Below are 20,374 nucleotides of genomic sequence, written 5' to 3'. Positions count from 1 at the left end.
TACTCCCAATCCCTGCTCACCCAACTGTGCAACACAAGAGCACATCTTGTGGGATTGTTTGAGGTCAAAATAAAGATTTAAAACTTAAAAATAATAAATATATAATTTTTAGCAATGTATTTGATTCCATGAGGAGCAAGCCACTCTATTTTTTTGGAAACTAGTGAATTTTTGGTGAATCATTGCTATTATATTCTGTCTCGAGCAATATCTTTTTCACTGGTGTAAGAATCAATAATTTAGTCGGAATGGTCAGTTATCTGTTGATTAGTATGTAGTGTCATGGGAATGCCCCTTTAAGAACTGTTTGTCTTCTCAAATGGCTGCAATGATGTCATTGTGTGGGTGGAGCTGGGCAGTGGCTTTGGTTTTTACTTTTGATTTGAGCTGGACGCTGTTTGTGGCTCTGAGTTTTACTTTTGGTTTAGACAGTTGGAAACTGGTTGCAGACAAAAGAAGGCTTCTCTGGTCTCTCTGCATGTTAAAGCGTGTCTCCAGGTCACTTGATAACTTCAAAGTAATACCTATTTTCTGTAAGGAATTCAAGCCTACAGTTTTATGAAAAAAATGTGTTTTGATTTATGGATGTTGTCACTTGAGTGAAACAGTAAAGGGAAGTTATTAAGGGTTATATATAGAGTACTGTACCTGTCGGGGGGGGGGGGTATTTATGCTTGTAGTTGATAAGGATGTTTACTGTGTGTTTATAAAATGTTAACTGAATTCATAGAATAAACTTTGTTTTTGATTACAAGTACTTAAGGCCTCTGTTGCATAGCACCTGAAAGGCAGGCCCTTGTGCTCCTCATAACCAAAATCTATAAACAGTTGTAGGTCAGGTGAACTCCATGATATACTTTGGTGTTCTCTAAACCCTGGCCCATCACAAATTGGGGGCTCGTGGGATAAAAGTCTATCTTCGTGATTGGGTTGGCTTAGTGAACTTAAAGACAGTGAGGGGTGAGCATATCTGTGTTTGTTTTTCAGGTGTGGTATTCCAGTTTAAGTAGTGAGTGTGTTGTTGACAATGGCTCTTTCAGAGGCTCAGAAGTTTTTGGGGGTGGAGAAGGTCACACGCAGCACCTTACAAACAGAGACTACAAAAAGGCTTTTAGATTTGGCAAAAACATTGCAGTTAACATTACCTGAAACCTACGAAAAGAAGAGGTAATTGTGGCGGTAGCTGAGCATTGCTTGAAACACAGTCCGACTCATTGGAAATGGCAAAAATTCAGTTACAGATCAAGCAACCCGAACATGTAAAGGAATTAAAGCAGCTTGAATACGAAATGAGAGAAAAATAAATAATTACCCTAGCAGAACAAAAAGAGTGAGAGAGGGAGATACAGATCAGGGAACAATAAAATGAGAGAGAAAGAGATAGAGAGGAAAAGGAAAAAGAGAAAGAGATGGAGAGGAAAAAGAAAAGGAGAGAGAAGAAAGGGAAAAAGAGAGAGATTTTGAACTTCAGAAAATGGCCATGAAACATGACAGTCAGTTAAAATTGGCGGATGTAAAGAGAAACGTACAGTTTGAGGAGAGTGATGAGGATAGTGAGATAGAGTGGCATAGTTGAAGGCTTGGTGGGGATCTATTTAAATATGTACATGCATTGCCAAGGTTTGATGAGAAGGATGTAGAAGCCAATTTCATTTCATTTGAGAAGGTAGCTAAACAAATTAAATCCACTTAGCCTGCACTCTTTTTGAAGAAGCCAGAGCACCTGGAGGAAACCCATGCAGACAGAGAAAGTGCAAATTCCACACAGTCACCTGAGGCCAGAATTGAACCCGAGTCCTGGTGCTGCGAAGCAGCAGTGCTAACCACTGTGCCACCGTGCTGCCCATATTATTTTTTATTTTTTATTTTTATTTTTTTTAATTTAGAGTACCCAATTATTTTTTCCAATTAAGGGGTAATTTAGCATGTCCAATCCACCTATCCTGCACATCTTTTGGGTTGTGGGGGCAAAACCCATGCAGACATGGGGAGAATGTGCAAACTCCACACGGACAGTGACCCAAGGCCGGGATTCGAACCCGGGTCCTCAGCACCGTAGGCAGCAATGCTAACCACTGTGCCACCGTGCTGCCCATAATTAAGGTTGGAACTAAAATATAGATAAGAATTATTATTTTTAAATGAGAATTGCATTATCATAATGGAGAAACTAGATATTGCATTAATATCATTATTATTATATAAAATTAGCTTTTCAAGACCAGTGAGTGTGCTTAGCAGTAATTATGAAGTTAGAATATCATTGAAAAATCCAGTTTCACCTCATCCAATAATGTGTAACTTATTAAAGGGTTTTTCCAGTGAGACTATTAGCAGGAAAAGAGGGCGTGATTCTCCGCTCCCCACGCCGGGTGGGAGAATCGTGGGAGGGTCCCCCGACTAATTTCACGACCCCCTAGCGCCCCCCGCGATTCTCCCACCCCCCTCTTGGAAGAATCACCGGTCGTCGTTTTTCATGGCGACCGGCGATTCTCCGACCCGGATGGGCCGAGCGGCCTGCCGTTTGCGACCGTTTCACGATGGCAGCAACCACACCTGGTCGCTGCCGTCGTGAAATCGCCGTGAGATGCCCGTTTTGGGGCTTGTAGGGGGCCTGGTGGGGAATGAGCACCACGACTGTGCTCGGGAGGGGACAGGCCTGCGATTGGTGCCCACCGATCGTCGGGCTGGCGTCTCAATTGGACACACTATTTCCCCTCCGCCGCCCCGCAAGATCAAGCCACCACTTCTTGCGGGGCGGCTGAGGGGAAAGACGGCCACCGCGCATGTGCGGGTTCGAGCTGTCAGCCATCATGACGTCAGCTGCGCATGAGCGGGTTGGAGCCGGCCAACCTGCGCATGTGCGGCTGATGTCACATAGGCGCTGCCATCGCGTCACTCTCGGCGCGCCGCCCGGCGGCCGAGAGTTACGGAGCGTCGCTCCTCGGCCCGCCGGGAGGGGAGAATAGGGGGCGAGGAGCGGCCTCTGAGGCCGTCGTGAAACTCGGCCGAGTTCACGACGGCACTCCCGATTTTTCCTGGGAGCGGAGAATTCCGCCCAGAAGCTTTCATCAATGCAATTGATTTCCTAAAGAGAGAGCAAGATCGTGAGACATTGCATCATTTCCTGTGATGATGTACATTTTGTGAGGGCGGTGAAGAATCCTGCATGAGTTTGTAGAGTCAAACAGAAAGTAACTTTATTTACAACATATGTACACAGGGCTATTAGTTTACTACTGGTTCCCTCCCTAGCTGGTAACACAGACCAGCTCTATTTATATAGCTGCACTGCTAATGATTGCCCCCCCCACCCCTCATCGGGGGAGCTCATATTCCCCAAGGAACATGGGGTGACCAATCACTTATCACAGTTAGAATTAACTCCTTATACTACATCTCCCCCTCCAAGTATTTAATTCTCCCCATTGCACTACATCTCGTCCCTAAGTTTCTGCCTTTAATTTTTTTTATAGGGACAATCACTATGGCAATTTCACTAGTCTACCTGGATGGGTCCTCAGCTCCTTCAGAGGAGTTTGAGATTTGGGTCCTGTGGGTGATTTCTCAGACTCACTGAGCACAAGGAGAATTTGCAGATGAACCTGGTTCACCAATATTGTTGTCATCCCGTTAAGATTTCACATGGAGTCGGGTTGAACAATAATTCAGAAGTGCAAGTTAGATGTCATCATTCTTCTTCAGCAATGCCTTCTCTTTATGTGTTCCTCTTTGCACTTCATGGGTGGAATCTTTCAGCCCTCCCACGGCATGTTTTACAGCAGCGGAAATTCCGGTCCCGGTCGATGTCTACAGCACTTTGCATGACTCACCCATCTGTGGGGAATCCACTGCGGGGGGGGGGGGGGGGGGGGGGGGGGGTCGCCTTCAGTGGGTAAGAAGATCTCACTGGGAAGATGGGCTGGAAAATACCGCCCCACTTGGCTTGAGGGTACCCTCATGAGCTGGTAATATTTACAAGTTCATAGGATGCAGTGAACTCTTCAAAGTATTCATTGGCAAACTACATTTCACGTCTGAGATTAAATATTGGTTGTGCATATCAGGCGATATCAGCACCTCTTTGATTTTCGCAAAAGATCTCTGTTGTGCTTCCGCCCAGCACCATGTATTGTCTTGTTGTAACAACTGATGTAGTGATGACACCGAGATTGTGCAAGAAATTTCCAGCTTGGCGTACCATACCCATGTCTCTGTGAGGAACTGGAAGTTACTTGATTGCTCCTGCTGTGGCTCAACTTTGATACCAGAAGTATCCAAAATATGCTCAAGGAACTTGACAGTCAGCTGTGAGAATATGCATTTGTTGTTGAGTATTAGTCCTGGTTCCTGTAGGTTGCTGTGGCACAGCTCAATCTCTAATGTCATGTTCTATCTGAGTGGATCCATGGATCAGGACATCATTCACTTAAAATATCATTGAATCCAGTTCTTCTAGGCATTGTCATTCTTGATACTGTCCTCTGGAATATTTCAGGGGCTGATGCATGAAGAAGTGTAATCTGTGGAAAAAGAACTTCCCAAACAGTGTAAAGAAGGTTGAGAGCATCATAGAAACTTCCCCTAGTGTGTGTGTGGGGGGGGGGGGGGGGGGGGGGGGGGGGCGGTTTCATGAAGACTGACCTCTTTCCAATTTTGCTGAGCTCTCATTCACAGATGACGTAGGATGCACTTCACGTTGAACTGTTTTGTTCAGCTGTATAAGATCTACCCAAATATAATAATAATCTTTATTGTCACGAGTAGGCTTACATGAACACTGCAAAGAAGTTACTGTGAAAAGCCCCGGGTCGCCACATTCCGGCACCTGTTCAGGTACATGAAGAATTCAGAATGTCCAAATTACCTAACAGCATGTCTTTCGGGAGGAAACCGAAGCACCCAGAGGAAACCCTCACAGACATGGGGAGAACGTGCAGACTCTGCACAGACAGTGATCCAAACCAGGAATTTAACCTGGGACCCTGGCTCTGTGAAGCAACAGTGCCAACCACTGTGCTACCATGCCACCCAATGATAGGTCTGTTGGAGTTTGGCACTGGTACCATCCCCAAGCACCAGCTTGTTGGTTCTGCAACAGGGAAAATATCTCCTTGCTTCAACAGAGTCAATTTCACTCTTTACCGTTAGCAAGAGAGGATGAGGAACTTTCCTGGATGTAAATAGACACGCTGCCTTCGTATTAGATCATGGAGTGATGTGGTATGCTGTATTCAGCTTTCCTAGTCCTGCGAACAGCTGTAGAAATCCAGCTCTGAAGTTTTTAGCTTGATGTTCTTAGCCTTCCATTTCCTCTACTTTGCAAATCATATGTAAGGCAGTGCAGGTTTTCCTGCTTAAGAGTGAACCACTCTGGGTCAGGATCACATATAAGATTTCAGTGATTTTCTCTCTCTATATTGAAAGGTTGCATTCCTTTGACCTTCAGTTCTCTACCTTCTGGCCCATGTAGATTTTGCATGATGGCTGAAGGGAACTTTCTCCAGCACAGGAACTGAAACTGCTAAACCTGTGCCTAACTTAAAGCATGATGTGGTGATGCCGGCGCTGGACTGGGGTGAGCACAGTAAGAAGTCTTACAACACCAAGTTAAAGTCCAACAGGTATGTTTTGAATCACTAGCTTTCGGAGCATAGCTCCTTCTTCAGGTGAATGAATAGATGGTTAATTAAGTCTTTACAGGTCCAGATGGAGCAACTGTTCCGCACACATGTGTACGGCCTCAACTGGGACCTTCGATTCATGTTGCATTACATTCACCCCCCATCATCTGTCCTGGGCTTGCGAAATCTTACCAACTGTCCTGGCTTGAGTCAATTCACACCTCTTTAACCTGTGATTATCCCTCTCTCCAGTTGCTCCATCTGGATCTGTAAAGACTTAATTACCTGTAAAGACTCGCATTCAAAGTATCATCTTACATCATTGACTTTGTCTATATATATGTTTCTGGAACCCACCTTTTCATTCACCTGAGGAAGGAGTTGTGCTCCGATAGCTAATGATTCGAAGCAAACCTGTTGGACTTTAACCTGGTGTTGTAAGACTTCCTACCTAACTTATTTAAGCATGTTTATTTGCCTCTACTAGGATATCTACCAGGATATTCCAGGAGCTTCCTCTTGGTTCCTGAATCTCTCCAAGGAAAGGCATCTCAGTATCATTGATATCTTCTATTTCATGGATCTTTCCACCTTTACAAGCTTTCCATTTTTACTTTTTCTATAAATGTGTCTTGCTGCATTACACAACCCAGAAGTAACACTTCTGCAAAAATTGCATTTTGCCTCTTTGGTGGGACAATTTTCATGCCTGCACGATTTCCCATCAGATCGATTATGGTTAACTGGGGTAATTAAAAAGCACCCTTCCTGCCTCCCGTTTTTGTATAGCTACCTGTTTTCTTTCAACTATAGCCCACTGAATCAGTCAATTTTGGGCTATGGCTCTCTCTGTCACTTTGGATCACCAATTGACTTTGCTTCTTCGCCTCGGGTGTCTGTCAGTTGAATGGCTTTTGTTAAGGTTGACTGCAAGTAGTCAGACAATGCTTCATCCAAGTCTCCATTAGCAATTCTGCCCTTGATTAATTCATTTTTTAAGCTGTCATATTCACAGTTGTCTGCAAGTCTTTACAAATCATAGGGGAGGTGGTGGCATAGTAGTATTGTCACTGTACGAGTAATACAGAGATCCAGGGAAATTCTCTGGGGACCCGGGTTCAAATCCCACCATGGCAGATGGTGGAATTTGAATTCAATAAGAAATTGGAATCAAAAGTCTAATGATGACCATGGAACCATTATCGAGTGTCGTAAAAACAGATCTGGCTCATTAATGACCTATAGGGAAGGAAATCTGCTATCCTAACCAGGTCTGGCCTATATATGACTCTGGACTCATGCTTAAATGCCCTCTGAAATGGCCTAGCAAGACTCAGCCAATGGGCAATTAGGGATGGACAAATGCCGGCCCAGCCAGCGATGCACACATCACAAAGAATTTTTTTTTAAATTAGAAATTTATCAATAGTTTCTCCTTGTCATTGCGTACACATGTTAAATTTAACCCGCTCACAATGGCATTCATTCACAGGTTGAAGTAAGTATCAAATGCTTTCATTATTTCATCTTATGTAGCTTTTTCTTCTTCAATCACTTGCCTGACTAGGTTTCATCTGCACAGGCACCCATTGTGTATAATAGCGTACTGACTCACTCTATGCTCTCCTTAGCAGCGAGGCCCATTGTGGTGAGATACCTGCAAATCTTTGGTGCCAATTTAGCCAAGCTTTGGCTTGGTTGAGACCGGCAACCTGCTCAAAGCTTTCTGGTAATGGCAGAGACTTTTCCATGTTTTTTCTTTCACCGGCTGCCATCATATAATATTCTTATTCTCATTGTTTGAAAACAGAATATTTAGAATCTGTGAGATAAGAAAAATATTAACTTTATTGGAACATATGTTTGGATCTGTGGCTTCCTTGCCATGAGGTCGACAAGAGAGAGCAAAATTGTGAGCTATTGCATCACTTTCTGTGGTGGTCTATACTGTGTATACTGGTCTATGCATGTCATAGTTAGAATTAACATTTTTGCTGCATTTACCTGTCAATGGTTTAGATGGATGTTAAAGATCTTGTGAGGATTCTTTTCTAGTGTTCTGACTGACATTCCATCCATCCTCAATCCACATCATTCTTATTATGTTGCTGTTTGATGGATGTGTGCATAATGACATCCACATTTGACGACATAATGACAGTCATTTCATTTTATATTAATTGTAGCTAAAATGTTTGAAGACATTCTGCGATGTAACAAAGTATTATAGAAAGAAGAATTATAAAAATGTAAATCCCTCATCTTCAATACGAGATAATTTATTTTTAATTCTAAGTATGTATTAAAGTTAACGAACCATAAGGAAGCAGAGGTTGCTTGAAACAATGGGTGAACCTTCACTCAAAATTGCAGAGATGGATTTTGTTTTATTACATTTTCCACTGTAAAGGACATTATTTGAATTAAATAATCTTGCTTTTAGTAGTAGTACAGTGCACAAGATGAACTGGTTATTTATATAACAATAATAAGTGAGTCGGAATCTCTGATTTCTGATGGAATTGGAGTGTTTCTTTTCAGTGTAGTGTTTATAGCCTCACCTGAGGTTGCAGTGGAGTTGACTTGCCATCTTGAACAATAGGTTAACCTGTGGGGTTTGGTGGCCGTCTCTAAGTGCAGTACTATGGTTGCTTATAGCTTAAAATAGACATCTCAAAGATAACTTATTTTAAGATTCAAGGGCTACACGCCCAACTATCTATTCATTTACTGTACTTTAAGGTTGCCATAAATACCAACTTCAGTTTAGACATTGTTCCTGGCAACCACGTCAAAAAGAGTCAGACATGCTCTTATCTTTTTCATCTCTCCTCAGTGACAGCAAATTCTCACTGCATATTAAACGTGTACTCTGTAAGATAACGTGTCCAAACACTAAACAGTTCTCTATGGTTCGCAGCTCCTAAGCATGTAATTGAAAGGTCATGTTTGAGAAGAAGCATTAAGCTGGAAGTGGAATCTGTGGCAAGACAGGGAAATGGTTTGTGAAGGAGGCTCCAGCCTACATTGGTTGATTGCCTCCCAATCCTTGAGGAGGAACATCGAGTCTAATTCCATACACTTGGATCAACCTCTCCAGCTGTTTTATCTCAGATCTTGACAGTTGCAACTTTCTTGCAATAAGGCCTCATGGATGGTGGAGCACACACTTTTTAGATGACTGAAACATCAAGATGCTGCCATCTCATAAGATGTTTTGTATAGGTCCTTGTACAATGTTCAAAGCAGATCTCCATCATCTAGCTCCTGAAGAAGTGCCAAGGTTTGGGATAACCGCCAATGGAATGTGTTATCTAGAGGTTGAATGTAAGCAGGTATTCATGTATCGAGGATGCAGAACTTTTTCTTGACTCAGTCATAGTGAGGCACATTTTATGAAAAGCCGAGGTGCCCATCGTACCACTTTGTCTCTGCCATCTGTTTAGTGAGCTCCCAAATCAACACTGATGACCAATAACGAGTGGCAAGAGAGCTGGGGAAATGGGTAAGCAGGATCTCTTTCAGAATTAAGTTAGTTCCATGGCGACATTTGAGGCAATGAGAAATTGGGAACTGAGTTATTTCTCTGTTTGAAAATACAACTGCGGAGTGGAACTGGCTCACAATATGCCAGGCATAGCCAGGCTTCCTGTAGGATGTGGAATGGTGGATCTGCTTCAGGGAGCTGGATGTCTTCCCAGTCAAGTCTAATCAACTCTGCAACCAAACATGCTAACGCGTACTGTGGTCGTAATTGCACCAGTATCAATGTTTAGCAGCACCATGTGCTGGTACGCTGTGCAGTTTTTAAGGTGATTGCATCCCTGTAGGTCCATATAGTTGATCCCTAGGTCTTGGCTCTTGCTAACCTGTGCTTAAATTCTCAGGGCTTAGGTGAGTGGAGTGCATCTTAGTGTAAATGCAAACTCTATATAGAACAAAGAGAAACTGCAAATTTGTATTTCTCAGTTGTATGGTTCGATAACTCAAGTATGATGTTGGGTTTCTGTACACATCGGACACCTGGATGATCAAAGACAAAAAGAAGTGGGAAAAAAACCATACTTTTGTTTTCATGTTTCTTTCTTTACAGAATGCGTTACCAAAAGAAACAAAAGTTGCAGTTTGATACCAAACTTGGAATGAATTCACCCTTCTGAGAGAAACTGCTAATGAACTAACTTTTTGATTAAAAATGAAGTCATCCTTCTGTTTATAACTGAGAATGAACTCATGCTTCAAATATAAACTGAGAAAATTAGTCTGATTGTGCATTTAAACAAATGTTGTTGAAAAGGAAACTTATTCAAATAATAGCTCATGACTTAATAAAATGGATATAAGCAATAGCATTTAATGTGTTTTTTTAATGAGAGTGCATGATTTTTGTATTTCCATATTAAAATGTACTCATGGCTTCACATTGGTTACAAATTTAAACATTATTTGTGCACCTCCCAGCTGTACTTGTATCTATTAATAGAACAAATATATTCAATAGATCTTACTAATACTGATCAAAAAAATCTAGAATTGTTTCAATAGCTGTCAAAAAAGACAGTTCAATATTTCCAATAAGTTGTTTCTCTGCCATAGAGTGCAGTACAAGAGAGGAAACAGATGGTTATAAGATGTTGGGGGAGATCTGAATCTGTTAAACAATTGAATCTAACAGAATAAGAAAGGTGCATGAAATTTAACAACTTAAGTATTTTGCTCTGCATTTTCTCATGATGAATTTGATTCATCATTTAGAAAAAAAAGAATTCAATTAGTTTTGAATTAGAATTCGCTGTCATCGAATTTCTTATTAATTTGTAGTTACCATTCATAACCTGTATTGTTGAGAGGGTTTTTATTTGCTTAATCTAAATGCTAGAAAAGCACCGGATGGTTCGAAACATATGACCATGCGTAACATTTGGAAATACAGTTAGCTAATGGATTAGTTATAGAAACTATCCTTAATTGGTGAAAACAATGTCACAATGATACAAGTGCAACAGAAATCCAGCTTCTCAGCAGAAAACCACAAGTAATTTGAATTGTTTTTGGTGGTGCAAGACCCAGCTAAGTGAGTTGCACAACTTCAACTTTCCGCTTGTAAATGCAGCTGGTGCAAAGCTAAATTTTCTAAGTCTACAAGCAGTCCACTGAGCCACCTTTTAATAAAGGTTATGTTTTCAATATTGGAGGAGATGACAAGTTCATAAGCCCCTTCGTAGCTTTAAAGTTTGCACCAATAGTTTCAGGTTTATACCTAAGGATGCATTCACAGAACACCATTTTGCCTGTTCAGACAGCATAAAACTACATGTCCACTGACAGCACGCTAAAACCAGCACAAATATCAATGTGGTAGATGCAGATTTGTTAACATGAAAACTGAGAGTTCTACATACAAAAACAATGAAAACTGTCAATATAAATAGTAAATTCTTATTGGTGTGGTACTTTTTACATCTGAATCCTCATAAATAAAAAAAAATAGAAAACAAAATCTGGCGCTCGTATTACAAATGTATTTTGACCAGGATGTCTGAACTGCAGTCTAAAATTGCCAAATTATAATCAATTTCACAATTCAATTTAAAATGAAAACACTGCAAATAAGTTATTTTTAATAATAATATTATTATTAATAATATTACCGAAAAATATCTTTATTTGTGCCACAAGTAGGCTTATATTAACACTGCAATGAAGTTACTGTGAAAAGCCTCTAGTCGCCACACTCGGGTGCCTGTTCGGGTACACGGAAGGAGAATTCAGAACATCCAATTCACCTAACAAGCACATCTTTCGGAACTTATGGGAGGAAACCGGAGCACCCGGAGGAAACCCACGCAGACATGGGGTGAACATGCAGACTCCACACAGACAGTGACCCAAGCCGTGAATCAGACCCGGGTCCCTGGTGCTGTGAAGCAATAGTGTTAAACCAGTGGAGAATACAGTCTCTGAGCAAGAAACGCATTTCACGAATATCAAAATATCTGCAATTTATATTAAGATTAAAGAAGTAACGATTGAAGGGAATCACTAATGCATATGGAAATGACTTACAACCACAAGGCACCATACTACCAAGTGATCTGAAAGGAAACAAAATAAAATTTTCAAGAGAATGCTTTTCACATTTGAAAAAAAACTGTGTACCTTTTCCGGACAGATTATGTAATGTTCGAGGTTATGGCATTTTATGTGTGTTCAGCTACTGGACAGATTACGCAATGCTTGAGATTGTGGCATTTATATATGTGCTCAGCTAAGAACTTTATTTGAAGCATATTCATAATAGCATACCTTTCAGAGACCTTTAAGTTGAAAGTCTGGCCTCAGAGGTGTCACAACGGAAAGTGTCATCTTTCAAAATTGTGATTCTTGCCTTCAAATCCATCCCAATATATAACCTCCTCATTTGTAATCTCAGCCGTACAGTTGTCTGTGAATTCCGTGCTCCTCCAATTGTAGGTTTGTGTGCACCCCTGATTTTAATCACGTCAGCATTGGGAATGTGCCTACTCCCCAGTGCTGTCTATAATTTCTTCCCCAAGTGTCTCTGCCTCTTCATCGTTCTCTACAGAATACTGATCTCTCCAGAAAACCTCTATGAGCAAACGTTTGGCTACCTGTCCTAATATATGTAGCTCGGTGTCAGATTTTTTTCGCTTAGCTCTTGTGAAGGGTTTTTACTATGTTAAGATGGTGTAGAAGGGCAGGTTATTGTTGTCCATAGGCAAAAGTTATATACAACTCAATTGCTGTGATAATAAATATCTAATAAGCCAAAACGTAAACCAATGACTCGGGTAATTATCACAACCACTAACACTCATAACTTCTACAAGAAGTACTGATGAAGAATAATTAGTAGAAACATGAGCAATCAATTATTGTTTCAAAACTCTTATTCATGAATCAGGAAATATCACTGATCCAGGTAATTAAATCACTCAAATAATTTTTCTCATTACTTTCAGCTGCCAATTTTCTTCTTTCACCAAGTCAACGCGTCCATTTCAAATAGTACAAAGAAAATCACAAACTAAACTCTGAGAATCAGTTTTAAAATTAAAAATGTCTGTCAGAAGTTATCCTTAATAATAACAATAAAAATAATCTTTATTGTCACAATAGGCTTACATTAACACTGCAATGAAGTTACTGTGAAAGGCCCCTAGTCACCACATTCCGGCACCTGTTCGGGTACACAGGGAGAATTCAGAATGTCCAATTTACCTAACAGCATGTCTTTCGGGCCTTGTGGGAGGAAACCGGAGCACCCGGAGGAAACCCACGCAGGCACGGGGAGAACATGCAGGCTCCGCACAGACAGTGATCCAAGCCGGGAATCGAACCCAGGACTCCGGCACTGTGAAGCAACAGTGCTAACCACTATGCTATCGTGCCACCCATAATAAACCTATGATTGGTTCCCTCTGCAGGTTGAGGCTTGAGTTAAAACATTTAGTCTGCCTTTGTGTATTGGGGATTTCCAGCTGTTGGGAACACATTGCATGCGTAGCTGTGTGACGTGATTGATGGAATTTCGAGTTTCATTCTTACCTCTGTGAAACATCAACCAAAGACATTCGGGCATGAATTTTCCAAATACATTATGAGGTACAAGTCTTGGAGAGAAAACTCAAAACAAAAAAAAAGGTTTAGTTTTATACCTTTTAAACAATTAAATACAAATTCAGAGTCAATGATATTGCCCGGAGCCAGCATTTTATTGTTTTGCTGAGTGTTTGTCCCAGGGTTAGGGTGTTTTTGAGTCTCTTTGATACTGACGTCAGAGGTTGAAGTTCGAACATTCTTCATCTAGTTATTAACCGTGAAAAATGGAGGAAGCTTTAGGAAGGCATGAAGAATCAATAAATAAATAAAATGGCACTTTAATGAAAAATTGCAATCTCTTGTTGAAAGAAGAAAAAATTATGATGTAAACAATTGAAAGTAATGTTGTGGGGAGGGAAGTACAAACAAAGCTAATTTCATCTTAAGTATTCTTTCTAAGTATATAGTACCCAGATTTTCTATGGTCAATCTGGAGGCAACAAGCCATTAGACTAGTGAAGTGTGCCAACAATTTCAGGAGGGTTTCTCTATCTCGCATTGGGACTTTGATGGAATACTGGCAGAAAGCCCAAGATACATTGCAAATGACAGAAATTTTACTCCAGAGTAGGTGATTTCTGTGCCAATAGAACCTTGGCTGGATTTTCATTGTGGGTTTGGGAAACGCAAGTCCAGACTGTTTCCAGGTCCTGAACCCATCTCCTGGGGACACCTTAATTGATGTTCTAGATGTAGGTTGGGGTTCGAGGATTCAAGGGCCGGGATTCTCCCCTACCCAGCGGGACGGGGGTCCCGGCGTAGAGGAGTGGTGCAGAATACAGAATTCTCCGCACCTTTAGGGGCTAGGCCCGCGCTGGAGTGGTTGGCGCCACGCCGACTGCCGCCAAAACCAGCGCCAACCGGGGGGGTCGGAGAATTCTGCCCAAGGGGTCACATTCTCAGGATATGGGGCAGATCATTTCGGACTGAGATGAGAAGAAATGTCTTTACTCAGAGAGTGGTGAGCCTGTGGAATTTTCTACAACATAAAGCTGTGGAGGCCAAGTCACTGAACATATTTAAGAAGGAAATAGATTTCTAAACACCAAAGTATGGGGAGAGGCCGGCTTATGGCATTGAGATACAGGATCAGCCATTATCATATTGGTTAGCACTGTTGCTTCACAGCAACCGGCTTGGGTGGTCTGTGTGGAGTCTGCACGTTCTCCCTGTATCTGTGTGGGTTTCCTTCAGGTGCTCTGCTTTTCTCCCACAAGTCCCGAAATACATGCTGTTAGGTGTATTTGACATTTTGAATTCTCCCCCAATGAACCCGAACTGGCGCTGCAGTGTGGCGAATAGGGGATTTTCACAGTAACTTCATTGCAGTGTTAATATAAGCCTACTTGTGACAATAATAAAGATTATTATTATATTGAATGGTGGAGCAGGCTCAAGATGCTGAATGGCCTGCACGATGATGCAACAAGGCCATTAAATCTTGCGAGATGTAACGTGATTTTGCGAGACGTCGCGATCTGCAACTCGTCCTCACGATCTGCAACTCGTCCTCACTGGCGAGATCCATATATATATTTAAATAAGCCATTAGGCTCATTTAAATATGTCAGCACCTGATTCTCCCAAGGCGCGGGAACGAATGCCCATGCCAGGGAAGCCTCACCAATGTGCCATTTAGCACTGGTCCACACAAACATGGGGGATCTCCTAGGCCATTGGCGACCACTGGGTGTTCAGGGACAGGGTAGTGTGGCACTCTGGCTCTCCTGCCACCCGGGCAGTTTGGCAGTGCCAAGCTGGCACCTTGGCACTACCATACTGGTGCTGCAAAGGTACCCGGTGGCACTGCCAGGCTGGCCCGGGCACTGCTAGGGTGCCTGGGTGACAGTGCCAGAGGACCCAGGTGAAAGGGTGGCACTGCCAAGGGCCATGGCCTGAGAGGGACCATGCCCATGAAAGGAGGATGAAGTCTGAAGGTGGGGGGGGGGGTGAAGTGCGGGCATGAAAGGGCCTCAAAAGGTTGGTGGGTGAAGGGTGGGGAGGCCTGAAAAGAGGGTTGGCCCTCAGCGACCTAGAGCTGGTGAACAGAGTGATTGCTTGTGGATGGAATGCCAACAAATTGGGTTGCTTTGTCCTGGGTGGTGTCAGTCTTCTTGAGTGTTGTTGGAGCTGCACTCATGCAGTCAAGTGGAGAGTCTTCCATCATACACCTGACTTGTGCCTTGTAGACAGGCTTTGGGAAGTCAGGAGGTGAGTTACTCTACACAGGACTCCCAGCCTCTGACTTGCTTTTGTAGCCACAGTATTTATATGGCTAGTCTAGTTCAGGTTCTGGTCAATGTTAACTTCCCAGAATGTTGATCGTGTGATTTTCAGCAATGGTAACCCCATTGAATTAGTCTTTCTTATTGGAAATGATAATTGCCTAGAATTTGTGTGGCACAATTGTTACTTGCCATTTGTCAGCCCAAGTCTGGATATTGTCCAGGTGATGCTGCATTTGCACAGGGACTACTTCAGTGTCTAAGGAGTTGTGAATGGTGGTGAACATGGTGAAACCATCAATGAACATCCCCACTTCTGACCTTATGATGGAAGGAAGACCACTGATGAAACAGCTGAAGATGGTTGGGCCCAGGACACTCCCCTGAGGAACTTTGCAGTGATGTCTTGGACCTTAGATGATTGGCCTCCAACAACCACAACCATCTTACCTTCTGCTCGGTATGACTCCAGCCAGCAGAGAGTTTCCACCCTGACTCCAATTCTGCTCAGGATCCTTGTTGCCAAATTCGGTCAAATTCTACCTTGACGTCAGGGGGCACTTACTCTCACCTCACCTCAGGAGTTCAGCTCTTTCGTCCCTGTTTGAACCAAGGCTGTAATAAGCTCTGGAAGTCAGTTGCCCTGGCAGAATACAAACTGAGCATCAGTGAACAGGTAATGGCTGAGTAAGTGCCAGGAGATGCATTGCATTCCACCCAACGGCATAAAACACTTGAGTTGCAATAGAAGCCTCTGGTCTCCAAGGCTAGGTCTCATGCTCTATTTTTGTGTCTTTGAACGAGTACACAATGGGCCAAGGAGACCTTCTCTTACACTATTACTAGGCCAAGAGGAGTAACACAGTTTGAATCATGTTCACACCTTACAAGCGCACCATCCACAGCAGACATATACTTACCTTGATGGGTTCTCTTATGCATATAAGATTTCTGCGTGATGAACATGGTATGAGTGTGCACAAAGAGGTGCCAAAGGCAGAGACACTTGTTGGTAGTTCCCTTTGGGGGAGGAAGATCAGACACAGCCCTGGTCTGATGAGCAAAGATACAGGGCCTCATGAGTCACTTGAAAGGGGGCTTGGAGGGCCGAAGGGCCTGTTCCTGTGCTGTATTGTTCTTTGTTCTTCCTAAGCCAGCAGCAGGAGAGGTTCTCCCACATGTCAGAGTTCCTTGGGGCAGCATGGTTCTTAGACAAAGAATAGAGGAGGCCATTTAATTCATGTGCACCGCAGCTTAAGGCTTTGAGTGCATGAGCTTCTCCATTGTACGAATCATCAATCATGGGGAGGGTTATATGCGTCAGCACTTAAGACTGTTTACAGAATACATGCCACATTATGTAGCCAAGACCTGTTAGTTGCACAGATGTTTGGATGAGATGCTCATTCTGCCCCAGTTGATTCTCCACTCCAATCAGGGGATAAGGATGTCACCAAGGAGGATGATGGTACCGTCCCTCACAGGGCATCAGTATCATATTCAGCCCTATTGGCTCCTCTGACAGAGGGAACATCTGTGCAGCAAGGTTCAGGCTTCCCCTGCAATAATTCAGCCTCTGGAGATTTTCCTACTGGCACCTCCATGTTGAGGACAACCGCCATGTGCACCTCAGCTGCAAGTGAACAGGTTGCCTCCATCTCCTTCGAGGCCACAAAGGGAATAACCACATAGAACTGACTGATTGTGGTGGCCACCTACGACACAGTACACTGAGTGGGTCTCTGTAACAGTGCACTGTTTTCCTTTAAAAGTATCAGCTAAATAATGGCTCTTGAAGCCACACTTGTGAGACTTTTTTTATTGACAGCAGGACAAAACAGGCATGAAGTGGTGAAGGAGGTCACAGGTTCCTTAACATTGACAGCTTCCTTCATTGGCGGTAAGAGTTTACATGTTCCAGGCCGCATCCTCAATGGAAGAAATAGCACAAGAACCTCAGAATGAATCCCATTCCATGCTATTCATCCTGGGCTGAAGATGTTCAGTTGAAATGTTCCTGAATTGGAAGGTAGCCGCCATTCGTGGCTTCCTGAGATATTTGAGCCCGATACAGTGCCTAGCCACTTCGTTGTCTGGTTGGAGCATCTTGGGTGTTCTGCATCCTTTGCAATCACTTCCTCTTCTTCCTTCTCGCCAACAATTTCCTTCTCCTCCTCCTCTGATAAGATGTGTCCTTCAAGGCACTCAATGTCCTCAATTTCCACACCTCTCTGGAGGGCTATGTTCTGCTGCATACCACCACAATGAGCCAGGTACTTGCAGGAGGATATTGTATGGCACCACTTGACCAGTCCAGGCATCAGAATCGCATTTTCAGATGCTTAATGTTGGTCCTGGTTAGCAGGTAGCATTGGTTGTATCACGTCTTACCTATCTGGGTCTCACATAGAGCGGTGAGTAACCATCCCTTCAAGGATATCTCTTCCCCCTTAGAATTCAGCTCTAGATTTTGGGTGTTGGAGTAATGAGGGGCAGCAGCCTGGACTGGTGGAGGATGAAGGAGTCAAGGCAGCTGCCAGGAAAGCAAAGTACAAATAGAGGGAGCTCCTGTTTGTGGTTGCAGACTAATTGAATGCTGAGGGAGAGAAAGCTGTGGCTATCGGTGAAACTCATTTGTTGGTCTTGAAGGCCATCAGGGTGCAATTAATATACTGCACCTTGAGAAATGAAACAATGACAGAGAACCCTGCTGTGCTCTGCCTGTAATGTCCCATCTTCTGTGAACTGAGTGTACTGTCCAGCTCTGGCAAATAGTGACCTGTGAGATGCAGTGGTGTGCAGTCATTTACAAGATGCCAAAGCTGATTTTTTGAAGGAGTCGGTAACAAAGACATTCAAGGCCATGGTGACTTTGATGGCTACTGGCAGAGCATGGCTACCAATGCTGAGAGGTATAAGGTTTTCATCAACGAGGGCACAGATGTTTGTGACCATCTGCCTGGTGAGTCAGTTTCTTGTAGCACTGTTTCTCAGTTGGCTCCAGGTAGCTACGTCTTTGGTAGCCGATTCTTTGCAGAAGGTATGGCCTCTGTAACTTCCTGCCCCTCTTCTTGATGCTCATCAGTCTGCTCTACCTGTGTAGAGTGTTGCTCCTCTTCGCCACTGGACCCCAGGTCTGAGAATTGTATCCCTCCACGGCCAGCTATATGCAGGTGCCACCCCCCATTTGTGCTTGGCCATCTTTTTCCCACTACTTATGTCCTCCCAATGCCAGGAGAGTGATGACCTCTGCACTGCCAAGTACTTGCTGTACACTGTCACTATTACCTGTGACAATTGCACCTGTTTTCCAATGGCTGAGGCCTTCTCCGTGTGGCCCAATGAATTCCACAAGGCAGCTATTATTGGCTGACTACTACGTACCCTGATCTTCTCCAGAAGGTACGTACAGCCAATGTGCCACCGGAAAAATCACAACCCTCCCTATGGACGAGCTATTAATGAGTTCTTTAATCATCTTAATTTGCCTTCATCCTAGATCAGGCGGAATTACAAGTCCTCCCTCCCCCACCGTGGTGAACATGGCAGTGTAAGGAATTCAACATGCCAGTTGACATGGAAATTGGATCCCCGCTTGCCTCAATTCTTGCCCCCTGTCTAGCCCTTCATTTGTACTTAATAACAGGAAAAACAGAACTGACACTGAGCTACTGGTCGAAGAACAGACATACAGGGCGAAATTCTCCGCACCCGCGGAAAGTCGCAAAACCGTCGTAAAAATCGGGACCGTTTTACGACGGTCGCGAAGGCTTCATTTCCCGACGGATTCACTTCCTGGAAATGGGCTAGTAGCGCGGCCGCGTCAATTACGTGCGTGATGACGACGGAACGCGACGACGACACGAACCCGCCCATGTGACGCCGCCCGACGTCGTAAAAAGGCGCGGGCGACCACAGAATCTGTCGGGCAGGATGTCGGAGCCGAGGAGAGCTGCTCCTCGCTTTGTAGATGCTGACGTCGAGGCACTGCTCGATGCCGTGGAGCAGAAGAGGGGCATCATCCGCCCGCGGAGAGGGCATCGCCAACCTGCCAGCACGGTACGCCAGGCCTGGCGTGACGTGGCTGCTGCCGTCAGTGCTGTGGGGCAGACCCCTCGCTCAGCAGAGCAATGTAGGAAGAAGCTACACGACCTCACCAGGTCTGCCAGGGTAAGTGCCATGAGGGTGCCCCCTAGTCACAACCATCCCTCCCCCTTAACTGCCCGGGGGGGGGGGGGGGGGGGGGGGGGGGAGAGGGATTGGGGCAGAGTTATTTGAGGGTGGTTCACAAAGTTGTCACAGACCCAGCGCTCTGGCCCCGAGGAGAGATGCAATCGTCTGATGACAACTGGCCCCCCCCAAACTGTGCCAGTATCTGAACGGACTGCTGATACCTACCGTTTTGTAATGATCTACCTATGTTCCCTCCCCCAACAGGCCAAGGCCGCTCATAACCACCGTGAGCGGCACAAGACTGGAGGGGGTTCGCCCAACATGCACCCCCTCAGCACCTTTGAACAGAGGGCACTGGACCTTGTTGGGGGGTCTGCCACCCGCGATATCGCGCAATGCGAGGTTGGCGGAACTGCAGCAAGTGAGACAACCCTCCCTGACAAACACTCACCCCTCCCCCATCCTCTGTCCCTTCACAAACCCTGCCCACTGGGACACCTCCCCCATCCTCTGTCCCTTCACAAACCCTGCCCACTGGGACACCTCCCCCATCCTCTGTCCCTTCACAAACCCTGCCCACTGGGACACCTCCCCCATCCTCTGTCCCTTCACAAACCCTGCCCACTGGGACACCTCCCCCATCCTCTGTCCCTTCACAAACCCTGCCCACTGGGACACCTCCCCATCCTCTGTCCCTTCACACACCCTGCCCACTGGGACCGTCCAGCG

At 44.3% G+C, this 20,374-nt stretch overlaps 1 long non-coding RNA gene across 1 annotated transcript in view; it reads left to right on the top strand.

Annotated features, from left to right (window-relative positions):
- LOC119979053 overlaps nt 1-9,971 on the top strand; it is a 53,044-nt gene extending 43,073 nt beyond the window's left edge. The window contains exon 4 of the long non-coding RNA XR_005463629.1: nt 9,718-9,971. This is a non-coding gene — a long non-coding RNA (uncharacterized LOC119979053). The remainder of the gene's footprint in view (nt 1-9,717) is intronic.
- The last annotated feature ends 10,403 nt before the right edge of the window (nt 9,972-20,374 follow it).

Source organism: Scyliorhinus canicula, chromosome 15 (genome assembly GCF_902713615.1).
Source record: "Scyliorhinus canicula chromosome 15, sScyCan1.1, whole genome shotgun sequence".
NCBI classification, from domain to species: Eukaryota; Metazoa; Chordata; class Chondrichthyes; order Carcharhiniformes; family Scyliorhinidae; genus Scyliorhinus; species Scyliorhinus canicula.
The sequence above is the reverse complement of the archived record's forward strand: the minus strand, read 5'-3'. Positions and strand labels throughout refer to the sequence as shown.